This window comes from Nycticebus coucang, chromosome X (assembly GCF_027406575.1).
Source record: "Nycticebus coucang isolate mNycCou1 chromosome X, mNycCou1.pri, whole genome shotgun sequence".
NCBI lineage: Eukaryota > Metazoa > Chordata > Mammalia > Primates > Lorisidae > Nycticebus > Nycticebus coucang.
The window spans coordinates 178,093,009-178,107,209 of record NC_069804.1 but is presented as its reverse complement, the minus strand read 5'-3'; positions in this window follow the sequence as shown (position 1 = coordinate 178,107,209).

Here is a 14,201-nt window from a genome sequence, read left to right as displayed (position 1 = left end):
CCAGGTTTAGGAAGCATTTTTCAGTGTTGGATTTAGCACCAGATAATAGTTGATAGTTAATACTAGTTTAGTAATGCTATGGAATTACTGGGATGAGTTGAAGGAAGTTAAAAGATCCAACCTGGTAAACAAATGAAGAAGTACTAATTCACTTGGGAATGCTGAACTGAAATCAGCAAGAGGAAACTTATTAAATAGTTGTTTAATCCTTAATTTTGAAGATATCACAAAATAGAGAAAAGTTGGATTAGAAGTGTTTTTTAAAAAAGATAATTGCATTTTTGAAAGTCAACAGTTTGATGTGACCATTACAAAGGGAATCTGATCCTTGCACTACCAGAACAACAATGTCCAGATCATAGAATAAAAAGCCTAACCAATGTATTGGTTCAAACATGCCAGGGATATTGTATTTAAATTGAAAGAAATCAAAGCTAAATTAGGATGTCTCTGAAGAGAACTAAACTAAATGGGGAAGACTCAGCTTTCAGCTGGGAAAGGTTGAAATAGCATAAATAGAAACTGGAGACGACGTGATTAGCAGATGGGGGGAATCTTATCTCAAAAAGTGGTTTATAGGCAGCACCTGTGGCTCAAAGGCAGGGTGCCAGCCCCATATGCCAGAGGTGGCGGGTTCAAACCCAGCCCTGGCCAAAAACCACACACACACACAAAGTGGTTTATATACAAGGACCAATCACTTGGTTGTAACAATTGGCAAAATCAATGGGTACAATTTAAAAGAAGGGCAGTTTGTCTCAAAATAATACTTTATAGTCTAATACATCTAAAGATGTCCAAACGTAGAATGTTCTTCTTCGTGAGATAATTAATTTCATGTCATTAGAAACAGGCATGTAAGAAGGCTGTTGAAAATATCTGATGGGAGGTGACACATAATGACTACCAAGGGCTGAGGTTTCAGTTTGGGGTGGCACAGACGACTCTAGTGTCAGAATGCAACACTATGTATTGAGGCCTTGTCCATGCAGACAAAAATACTCAGGCCATTTTTGATTTTCTAAAAATATTTTATATTTACCCATGTGCCATTAAATTACCTCATGCTACATCTCTCTCTCTCTTTTTTAAGGCATTTGAGCTATGTTTTAAGTAAGGCACACCTGGAATAGCAGATAGAGTGTAAACAGCATATTGTAGAAGTTAAACAAAGAATGTTTGTTCTCATTCTGACTCCACCATGTGCTAGTTATGTGACCTAGGGTAAGTCACTTTGCTTCTCTGGGCATTAGTTGTCTTTTCCTTCATTGGTAAATAGGAATAATAATAGTATCTAAATTATGGGTGGTTGTGGGGATGGTATGAAATAAAGAACTCAAGTCAGTGTCTGACACATAATAAGTATTCAGTAAGTGGTTCCTGTTGCTGTTGGTGGTGTTACTATTACTTGTTTCTCTGTAATTGTTGAAAGTTAAACCAAATATGTTCCCTCCCCATTAAAATAATGCAGACATTTTATTCTTTGCTCAAAGTATAATAAGGTTTCCTTTGTGATTGCATTTTGTAATTATTTGATAAGTTATCCTTATTAAGTTTATGGTAAGTTTCAAACTTTAATTCTTTCACCTTTATTTGCAACATAAAAAATAACAGAATTCATGAAGCAACAGATGAAAAATGTTATCGCTTTCTGAATAATGCATTCAGTTGAAAATTAAATGATTTAAAATGTAATTGCTTCTGGAAATGGCTTTATGAGCAGTGGAAGGATTTAGTAGGGAATGGAAAGTAAAGCATTTAGTCCAGGCGCAGTTTGATTTCTTACCATACCTTCATGTGAGAGAGTCAGCGACTGCCCTGTTTTGCAGAATGTGTCACTTTGATAAACAGCAATGGTCTACTCTCCAGTTACGTATTTTGAAGTATGGTTACTGCATGTTAATGATGGTAGAGTTAGAATTCAAATGCGAGTCACAACTTTTCTAAAGTGTAAACACAATCTGAATTGGATATAATCATTTCTTTGATTTGGTTAAGTTGATCTTGTTAATTTTGATCTATAAAATACCAATGCTTTCTTCATATTGCTTATAGTGATATTAAAGACACTGTATGTCACATAAAAAGCCTTATAAACTGAGCAGCTTTATATTGAGTAGTTTTAAACATACATCTTTACTTTAGGAGTACTTGTACCCTTAGTAAATACCATTCATTGGGAAACCTCAAGAAAAGAGTAGAGTATTCAGCATTTTCCAAATCTCATGATCATAGTGCCATTTTCTTTTCTTGGATGACCTGGAGCACCCAGTGTTCTCTGGATGGCTTTGTCCAAGACCCTCATTCTATAAAGAGGGATCTAGAATTTCTCAAGATCACATAGCAATTTCTATCACATAGTGATAGAAATATGACCAGAACTCAAATATTTCCCATTCATAGTCCAGTCCTAAATACTCAATAAAATGCAGAATCTTTGATTTGAGTGTTTTGTTAGAAATGACTGGTAAGTAATTAATTCCTCTTTATTTCAAAACAAGGGAAATGAGTGGTACTGTACATCCCAATCTTAATCTGTAAAACAAGATCCGTGGCCAAGGCTTTCTTTTCAAGTTTTGGTGACTGACAATTTTAGGGTGAAATGTCATCTTGAGAAGATTTTTCTTTTTCAAGCCTTTTCTGCAGGTGTTCTAGGCCTTACATTATCAACAAAAACAATTTCTAGTTAATTTTGTCCCCCATTAATGAATATAATGCCATATATTGATCTATGTCTTTCTATCACTAGATAGACATAGATGTAAGTTTGCAAATTGGGATCATACTATACTGCTGTTTTTCATAGTAGTAATTCAATTCTACTTGATTAAACAGAGAAAAAAGAAACCATATAAATGAAGTAATCTTAAAACTTCAACTAAATATTACTTCCCCAGAAGAAATATTAGATCTCGCAGTCTTTATCTTAAGAAAAGTGTTATAAAAAACCACGAAGAGTTGGAATTCTCAATTTTTCAACTATATTTGTGGTAGGTAGCCTCTAAACTGGTCCTCAATAACTTTATTTTTATACTGTCAAAAGTTTTTAGCATTTTTACATTTTCAAAGTTTGTATCATTTTAATTGTCTTCTATAATCATAATTTCCTTCTGTGACTGGTGCCAGAAGTGTTTCTACTTCTTTCATTTGCAACTCCCTCTATTGGATGGTTCTTGTGCACTGACGTACTTTCCATCATTCCGGAAGGTAGAATAAAAGCAAACCTCTCAAAAACAAATGGCACATGGATTTAAGTGCAGGGATAGTAAGAAACTATTAATATTTACCAGGGAGGAGTCTGTTCTGCTTTTATCCATTTTGAAAACAGAGAAACCCATAGAACCAAGTATGTGATCACAACTCTGAAATGGAAGAAAGAACAGGCAGAGTTTGTGGGTACAGAAGAGAAATGGCATGTTAATGAGTTGCACCAGTAGATGGTAGAATTGATATTGAAAACCAAGGTAGTTTGCACTCCACTGGACGTCTGTGTGTTTAACCACCATTCCATACTGCTTTCTGAGAGAATGAGAATAATTGTTAGTATTAAGGCTCACCAATGAGAATTGCCTTGGCTCAGTGTGACTGCTTGATGGTAGAGGAAATTTATACCCATTCCTTTCCATTCCAGGAAGTATCAAAAGTGTAGCTCGATAACGAAGACTTTACTTGTTACAGGGTGGGAATTATTGGAAAGGGAATAAACCACTTGCTAGGAGTAAATCTGCTAAGAGGTCTCATTGTAAAGAAACCACCCTTTTCACTGGTTCCATTTTCCCTCATACTTTTCAAGTACTGCTTAGCCTCACTGTGCAGGCTAAAGGTTTTATAATTCCAGATACTTCAGACACTCACAGGGTGGCTGATGCCCATTGCTCTCTTTCTTTACATTTCTTGGTTTGGTGCTCTTGATTTCTCACTTTCCTCCACTGCAAATATCCTCTTGCATAAGTTGGATGTTGTTCATAGTAATAACCTCTTACTTGTCCATGGATCCAACCCACCTCTCCAGAGTTGAGGTCGATTCACCCACCTGCTGCTTCTGGTACAGGGTTTTAATCTGCCATTACTGGGCAGAGCCCTCCCTGTTTTAGCTGTCTTATGGGCTTACCAATTCGAAGTAGATGTCTAGTTTAAATCAACTTTGATTAATATCAACACAGGAGATTGGTTGGAGTTTTTGTAATTTAGGAAAATGGAGCCATCTTGAACTCAGTTGAAATTTGGCACATATAAGATGAAAGCAAAGAAACAAGCAACTTGTTGAAGTTTTGAGTGCACTTAGAACATTCATCTAGTCATAATGTATATATTAATGTATATATAGTGTGTAAAAGTGGCATCATAGAATAATGTAAATGTGATGTTTCTGATCAAAATGGAAATATAGCTCAAATTAAAGATTCTGACACAGGCTCTTTTTCCCACACAAATTTCCAAACTTCTCTTCAATTTTTAAATTTTAGAGAAGATTTTTGTATATATTTGAATGCTGTTTTCTAGTTACTTTTCTGAGTCATTAATGACTCATTGAACATGAATCATAATGATCTATTTTTTTTCTATTTGTGGTGCCATTTAATGTTTGTTCCTTACTCTCAATGTTGCTTTTGAAATTACTGTAATACAGTTCATATAAAAATCCCCAAGAAACGAGCTGGATTTTGTTTTTTATTTCCTGTTGCTTATAATAACTATTACCAGTCTCTTACATTTGTATAGTGCTGTAAAGAACATTCACGTCTCCTTTGATTATTACTGCAAAATGTCAAGGAAAGTATGTCAGACATTCTTATTCTCATTTCATAGATGAGGAATTCAGACTCCAAGAAATCATACTGTTCAGAAAACTTTTAGTTGCAAATCTAACATATAGTCTCATATGCTGTAGAGGAATCTGTTGGCTTAGGTGTCTGGGAAGGATGGGCATAGCTGTATGCCTTGGGATCTGGTGGATCAGGGAGTCATGCACCAACTGTACTCTTTTTGCTCCTTGATCTCTTTCTTGCTTCTCCTTCCAGGTCCCATTACAGCTTTATTCTGCATATTGGCCTTTTTCTCTCAGATTCTTGACTGGGGCCATGGTCACTGGCAGGCATGGAGGTTGTATCCTTGCTTTGTAAAAGTCCAGTGGGGAAGAGAAAACCTCTCCCTGTCCTGTTCAGTATGAACTCTGGACAACAGAATCTCAATGGCCATTTTTGGGGGGAACAAAACCAGTACCTAAAAGAGCTGCAGAATTGTGATTTGCTTGCTCTAGGTCAAATAGGCATCAATGTGGCAGGGGAAAAGGGTCTGTATTTGGAAGAAGGAAAGAAGCTGAACTACAAAGAAGACAAAATTATGGAAACCACAAAGGTTAAGTAATGGTTAAAGGCATTCTAACGTTTGGTCAAGTCCTTCTTCCCACCAGGCCATGCTGTTTTTGTCTCTAGAATATTTCATCTTGCTAGGAATTCTGTTCAGAAGTACACAAAGGTCTCATTTAGTTATTTTTTTAGTGTACCTGGGTGACTTGTATCATTTATTTATTTATTTTAATTTTTAATTTTGAAATGATTATAGAGTCTTAGGAAATGACAAAAAAAATAGTACAGTAAACGCTCCTTGCCTTCTACCCCACCTCTCTCAATGCTAATATCTTATATAACCATAGTACACTATCAAACTACGATATTGATAATGGTATAGTCCAAAGAGATTATTCCAATTTCATCAGATTTATATGCATTTGTGTGTTTGTGTGTGTGTGCAATTTATTCATGTAACCATCACTACAATCAAGGTACAGAAATGTTCCTTCAACACAAATATTTCCCCAGTGTTAACCATTTACATTCACATCCACACTCCTTTACCCCATCACTAACTGTTAGCACCACTAATGTCATCTGATCTTTACATTTTTGTTATATCAAGCACAGTATATAAATGAACATACATTATGTGACCTTTTGAGTTCGGCTTTTTGCAGTCAGTATGTCTTTGGGACTCGTTGAAGTTGTTGAGTATATCAATATTTTGTTCCTTTTTATGGTTCTGTAGTATTCCATAGTACAGATATGCCACATTGTGTTTAATCATTTAGCTGCTGAAAGACATCTGGACTTTGTTTCCAGTTTTCAGCTGTTATAAACAAATCTGTTAAAATCATTTTTATATGCATTTTTTTCTTTTTTCTTTTTTAACTTAATATGAGGCTACAAATTTTTAGGCTACACTGTTCTCACTTCAAAGGTAAAGTTCAAGTTGTAGTTGAGTCCTTCCCCCAGGCAGAGGGTGCTAAACACCCTCACATTGTGCACATTAGGTGAGATCCCACTAATTGCTCTCCCTCCTCCCTCCAATTGCCCTCCCCTTGTCCCCACCACTCTCTCTCCTCTTCCCTCCCCTTCGCTAGGTTATAATTAAGTTTTATTGTTTGTGTGGACGTGAACTTGTTTATATATTGGTTTTATATTAGTATTGAGTGTATTAGATACTTGCTTTTCTATTCTTGTGATACCTTACTAAGAAGAACGTGTTTCAACTCCATCCAGGTAAATGTAAAACATGTAAAGTCTCCATCTTCTTTTTTTTTTTTTTTTCTTGAGACAGAGTCTCACTATGTTGCCCTGGGTAGAGTGCTGCAGCGTCACAGCTTACAGCAACCTCCAACTCTTGGGCTTAAGCGATTCTTTTGCCTCAGCCTCCCAAATAGCTGGGACTTCAGGCGCCTGCCACAACGCTCGGCTATTTTTTTTAAATGTTCATTTGCATATGCAACAGAACGCTGAGCTGTCCAGTGACGTCACGTGTCTATCAACAACTCAAGTATCCTGCTGAGCAAAAACATTCTCAGTGCTCCAGTGGCACAATTGGTTAGCGCCCGTGGTACAAACACAGTAATGCCACTGTCACGCGTTCAAGCCCAACCTGGAGCACTTTGTTTTTTATGTTTTTTTTTTTTTTGAGATAAAGTCTCACTATGTCACCCTTGGTAGAGTGTTGTGGTGTCACAGCTCACAGAAACCTCCAACTCTTGGGCTTAAGCGATTCACTTGCCTCAGCCTCCCATGTAGCTGGGACTTCAGGCGCCCGCCACAACGCTCGCTATTTTTTTAAATGTTCATTTGCATATGTAACAGAATACTGAGCTGTCCAGTGACGTCACGTGCCTATCAACAACTCAAGTATCCAGCTGAGCAACACTGTACTCAGTGCTCCAGTGGCACAATTGGTTAGCGCACGTGGTACTGACAAAGTAATACCACAGTTGTGCGTTCAAGCCCAACCTGGAGCACTTTGTTTTTTATTTTTATTTTTTTGAGATAGAGTCTCACTATGTTACCCTTGGTAGAGTGTTGTGGTGTCACAGCTTATAGCAACTTCCAACTCTTGGGTTTAAGTGATTCTCTTGCCTCAGCCTCCTGAGTAGAGGGGACTACAGGCACCCAGCCACAATGCCTGGCTATTTTTTGTTGCAGTTGTCATTGTTGTTTAGTTGGCCTGAGTTGGATTCCGACCTGCCATAGTCGGTGTATGTGGCTGGCGCCATAACCACTGTGCTATGGGTGCCAAGGCAAGTCTCCATCTTTTTAATGGCTAAATAGTACTCCATGGTGTACATATATCACAGTTTGTTGATGCATTCAAAGGATGATGGGAATTTAGGTTGTTTCCATGACTTAGTAATTATGAATTGAGCTGCAGTTTCTGGTATATGCATTTTTAAATAGGCACTCATTTTTATTTGTTGTAGTAAGTGAACAAGAGTGTAATTGCTGGGTCATGTGATAAAAATATCTTTAGTTTTGTAAGAGACTACTAAACCTTTTCTAGAGTGGCTCCATCATTTTCTCTCCCTTATCAGATATGTGTAAGCGTTCTATTTTTTTTCCACATCGTTGCCAGCATTTGATATTATTACCATTTTTGTTTTTTACCATTCTGAAAGTGTACAGTGATAGCTCATAGTGATTTTAGTTCATTTCCCTAATGACGTTGAATATCTTTTCATGTGCTTATTTGCCATGGTTATCCTCTTTAGTAAAATGCCTGTTATTGACTTATGTCCATTTTTTGCATGCATTTTTTTAATGTTGAATTTGGTGAGTGCTTTATATATCTAGGAAGGTATCATATTTGTATTTGTGGCTTGAAATTTTTTTTTCCAGTCTTTAGCTTGTATTTTCATCTTTTAATGTTGTAGAGAAAACATTTTTTACTTTTGATACGGTTTTATATGTGTATATTTATTTTTTTCTTTTATTGATCATGCTTTTGGTGGCATATGTAAGAATTCTTCACATATCCCTAGGTCCCGAAGATTTTCTCCTATGTCTTCTAAAAGTTTTATAGTTTTGCATTTTACATTAGGTCTGTATTCCATTTGGAATTAATTTTCTATAAGGTGTAAGGTTTGGATGGAGGTTCTTTTTTGCCTATGGATTTCTATTAACTTATAATTCATAGAGAAATGGGTTTTATATTTATACATTTTACATTTTTTTATATTTATAAATTTGTATTCTCAATAATTTCCCAGAAATTATTTGCGCAAACATAGTTCTCAATGATTTCAGAATCTTATTGGCACTCAAAACAGTGCTAGGCTTGAGATAGGAGCTTATTCAATGTTTAGTTAAGGAGGCAGAAAGTCTTGAGTTCTAATCCCACACTTACTTAGAGGATTTCAGGCAAGTCACGTAGACTCTTGGCTTCTTCATATAAGAAAGTAGACAACATCTGTTTGTCTCTCTCAAATAAAATATGTATGAACATCAAATAAAAATCAAATAAAATAATGTATGTATACAAAAGTTGCTTTAAATAATTACACACTTTTTATTTAGTTTAATTCAATATTTTTTAAACTATAAGATACTTTAACATCTCTGAGATACCAGAGAGTCTCTTGGTTACAAATACCCAACTTATGTATGTCTTACCCTTACAAATGTAGGCTACTACAGTTAAGTCCCCAAGTTACAAATATCCAACCGATGTACGGCTCACGCTTACACATGGAGGTTATTACAGGTAATAGATAAATGTACCTATTCCAACTTATATACAAATTCCACTTAAGAAAAATCCTACAGAACCTATCTTGTTCATAAACCAGGGACTGCCTTACAAAATGTTATTGGTAAATAACAGCATAGAGCTATAACCCAAATGTTTGTATCTGCCTCTTTTGCTTCCTTCATCTTCAGAGAGGCAGTATTTCCTTGTGTACAGGAGCAATCAGAGGTTTGATTTTACTCTTTTTTTTCTTCCACCTTTTATGAATTCTGAGGTAGCTGTCTGAAAATGACTACCTGGAACTTTTCATTCACTCAGTAAGTTTGTGTCTGTTCCACTGAAACCTGGAAGAAGATGGGGTGGGACAGTCCGACTTTCAATTTTCCACAGTGTTCCTTCAATATAACTCCAAGACTAATTCACCTTACTATACAGGTATGAAAGTCTAGGATGCTACCATAGAAATTTCAGTATTAATTTGGCTAGTCTTTCATAATGTCCAGCAAGGTACAGACATTCCTTTCCATTTTCCATGCAGAGTCAATTTTGAATCTGCTTATGGATCCTTTATTAGCCTTTCTCCATGATCCTCTGTTCTTTCTATAAACTTTGTCTTTCTTCCCCCAAAGTCTTGAATTCATCTACTAGGGGAAGCACCAAATTTTTGAGGTTCTGTAAGAACTCTTCAAGAACTACCCTGACCAAATTCCTCAAAGAGTGCCCACAACACTTTCTATACTCTTATCAATACTCCATCTTATTTTTTTCTGAATAATCATTATCTGGTAGTTTGGTTTATATGCTAAAAAATACCTGTCTCTTTTTTCTACTCAAAGCTCCTCTTTCCTTACAAAAAGTATGGGAAAAAGACAAAAAAGGGGGGGGGGGGTGAGGAGGAAGGAAAATCCTGTACTACCAAGAGACCCATTTGGTGGAAATTAAATGGAAGGCAAGGGCACTGTGATCAAAAGACTTGGATATAATAATGAGATAACAGATTTCTATCCTTGCTAGGCAAGACACCTGTGAACATAATAAACAAATATAAAACTGTGCAGCGGAAAATTATTATAAGTAATTAGAGGTGAATGGTTTATTAGCCAGAGAAACAGACAATGAAAGAGAAATTTGAGGGTATTGTCTGGGAAGTACAGATAGATACCAAATCTATCTGTGGCCTTTGTGGTAAGGTCTTAGAACCTGCCACACAAGGAGAGCTGTGTTTATGAAAGCAAAATTTTGTTCCTTTCATAATGATGCATTGACATTTCTCCTAAGTGCCTTCGCTGTGTGTTAATGATACCAATAATAATAATGATGATTGCAAAGGCTAATCATGACAATTTTCTGTGCACTAAGCACTGTGCTAAGTGCATGATGTGTATTATTTGGATTGATCCTCACTGCAACTCCGTGAGGGAAGAAGTATTATGATTTCTCTTTTACAATTTATGAAACTCAAGCAAATCAACTTACTAGAGATAATGTTAAGGTTCCTTTCAGCTGGTTAGGGTCGTTGCATTTTCTTTTGGTTGGAAACGTGTAATGCATTTTATATTTTGAAGGATGAGACTGTGACTTTGAATGTATAAAATAAAGCTCTTAAATCATCACAGACTCTGTAAGTTCAAGATAATAGGACATATTTTGCCAGGGACCAAGTCCCCCAGGGATGAGCTAGGTATCTCTGGAGGGGCATCAGCATTTCAAGGCCACTAGAAAGCTTACAGAGTAAGAAGTTTCCTCTCTTACCACTTAGTTTGTTAGGTGTCTTGCCATTTCCGACATGATATCCCAAATTCATTTCAAAGTGGGGTCACTAATGAAGCAGGCACAACGTACGTGGTCTTGCAGCAGTGTTTGTGAGTGCAAGCTTTGCAGTCAGACTGCATTTCCTTATTCATGCAGCCAGTATGTATTAAGCACTTGCTTTGTGCTAGGCACTCTCCCAGGTGCTGGGAATACAACAGCAAACCAGATGGTCAAGGCCTCACCTCTCATACAACTTAGGGTCTGATGAGGGAAAAGAGAAAGGCAGTTGTGTTTGGACAAAGGGAAAGAAATGACCTTTCAGAGTCAATGAAATTTAAGCTGAGCCTAAAGAATGATAAAGGAATAAAGTTGGAGTGTTCTTGAAAGAGATAAAATGTTGCTGTTTGAAACAGTGGTGTCAGCCTGATAGAAGTCTGAATTCCTTAGTGTGGGATATAGATGTGTCCACAATCAGACTCCAGCTTGCCTACATCTGAAACTTTGTCTCCAATCAATCTCCCCTGATGCATGGTGTTTTGTGCTTCTTTGCCATTCCACAGATTATCCCCATGACCCTGAATTCCTTTCCCAAATTTGTTGCCTGGTAAACTACTATTGATCCTTCTAGACAAAGATCAAGGGGCAGCTTCTCTTACTTTCTTGGGTAGAACTTACCACATCCTTTTTTGTCACCGTATTATATTTGGTAGCTAGAGCTATTTTAGCCCACATATCATACTCTGGTGTATTTACGTATTGTCATGTCAGATTTATGTTCAAAAGTCTGGCTTTGCCACTTAGCTTTTGTGATCATCAGCTTTCTCAGCAGTAAAGTCGAGTGGAAACGTGTTATGATTATGAGGAATACTGATCATCTATGATACTCTCCAGGGCTTCATTTTATATATCCATACAGTGTAAGAGCTGAACAATAGCTTAGATTGCTTCTCTTATAAGCCAGAACAAGAAACTGGAAGGGGCCTTTTTCGTGGTTTTCAAACTGTGCTTATAGAAGTTTCAGGACTCTCTCAGAGGGGTTTCTAGGGCTACACTGGCAGGTATTTGGGCTACTATGTTGCTTTTGACAGAGCACCTGTCTATATGATTTTAATATCATTTATTAACTGAGTTTTTCATAAGATTCCATTTGTATGTTTTTTTTTAATTTCAACTTTTTGTAGAAGTTTGGAAGTCATTCATGTCACCCAACACATTATAGTACAGAACTCTAAATTTCTCTAGGGAACAGAACTAGTTAGTAGTAAATCTAAGTCTCTTGTCTCTCAGTGAAATACTTCATAAATCCTTTAAGATAGGACTAAAATGCATGTTTTGGAGATTCCAGACATTGCTTTGTATCGAGTGATCAGGCAAAGCCTAGTATAGACTACAGCAGAACCCTGAGACTTCTGGATTTTCTTTATTTTTTTTTTCTCAGAACTTATAATTCGGAAGTGTTTGCTAAAATTTCACCCAAATTTCTTGATATGTGTAAGGATATTTACACCACAGAGGATGCCATTTTACCGGGAGGTAGATCATAATAACTCCTGGGCGTTCTCTGAGTGAGACTGTGAGTAACATGACATATGAATCTGGGAGATGCCTTTACAGGGAGAGAAAAAGTCCCTTCCTCTTTACTTCTCACTATACTGGGTGACATTTGGGGTGAGGAAAGTTTGAGTTAGAAAGTGTCATTTCATATTTCTCATACTTGTGACCTTACACCTTCCTCTCTCCTTTTCCTAAGCTATAGGCTATTTTCATTCCCCATAGTGTTGGAGATCATGATTGTTTCAGTAGCAAGTTTTACAGGCCTATGTTTTAATTTCAGACTTGAATGCTTAACCTCTAGGACCTTTTGCATGAAAGTCCATATGTTTCTCCAAATAGCATGAAGTGATTAATTGAGTCATTAAGAAAACTGTTGCCTTTTTAGGGATCCAAGAAAGCCGAATAGAATGCTAGAGGTGAAAAGTAACCACATTTATTTAGCTTTCACTGCACATGTGCATATGTGTTTTCCAAGCAAATGATTCTGCAGTGCAAATTTACAAATGCTATAAGCCTGGAAGAGACTGCTAATGTTTTAGAGATAGCTAATGCATTAAGATCCAAAAAGATCTTGTCAGCTTAGAGGGAGTGGCTGGCCCAGAGGAAAATAGTAAAAGAAAAATATCCACCATGTCCTTGGCTCCAAAAACGAACTTGTAGAAGAGATAGACTTTAAAATGACAACTTTAAAGGCCGGGAACTGTGGGTCACGCTTGTAAACCTAGCACTATGGGAGGCCGAGGTGGGCAGATCACCTGAGCTCATGAAAGTTCAAGACCAACCTGAGCTAGAGTGAGACCCCACCTCTAAAAAAAAGCCAGGCGTTATGGTGGGCACCTGTAATCCCAGCTACTTGGGAGGCTGAGGCAAGAGGATCCCTTGAGCCCAGGAGTCTGAGGTTGCTGTGAGCTAGGATGCCAAAGCATTCTACTGGGAGGCGACAGAGTGAGACTCTGTCTCGGAGAAAAAAATGATAATTGTAATTGATCACAAATTCAATAAGAGTTAATCTTAGCTATAGTAACAGAAGTATAAAATCTAGAGCAGAGAAGGTGATACTACTGATATCCTCTGTGTAGACTAGATTCCCCTCTTCAGCCTACATGTAATGAGGCCCAGCGTTAGCCTGTTTCATCTATTTTTTTCCTCCTAAAATATTTATTACTCTTAATATCTCCTTTTCCTCACATTTTCCTTTGTAATTTTTTTGTTTTAGAATTTTCTCAGCTTTCTATAAAGTGCTATGAAAATATAGCGTCTCCTCCATAATCACATTAATGTACACAGCTATGATTTAATAAAAAAAAAAGAAAGAAAATATAGCGTCTCTGACCAAAACCCTTCTTTTCAACCAGATTGCCACCTAATAGTCCCAACTATACAAATTTTGTAGCAACAATTTTAGGAAATACAGACACAGATGAGTGTACTCAGAAGAGGTGGTTCAAACCCTTGATCAGTGAGGAGCAATTTGGAAGATCCAGTTATGGTTAATTGGAAGAAAAACAGTGGGTTAATGGGGCACTGGAAAAACACAGACTTTGCGAGGGTCAATTAGGCAGTGCTGTCCCTGTTCAGGCCGTGAGTCCATGAGCCCTTGTTTCCTGGATAACCCTGCGAGAGACCAGGACAGTTACTGTTGCCATGGGTAGGTACTTTTAATTCAAGTGTGTGGGTGGTAGGTGATAAATTCAAATCAGGATTGTCTATATCCTGCAAGAGAAGATAGGAGACTGAAGCAACTGGAAGAATGTGACTCCAGTGGGAATTAGCTGAACTCTGAGGGGGGCCGTATATTTTTTACAAACCGGGGAATGTGTGTTCCAGGAACTGTGATCTACATCTTAAGAAGCTGACTTCAAATAAAATGATTCTGCCTGTAAATATAA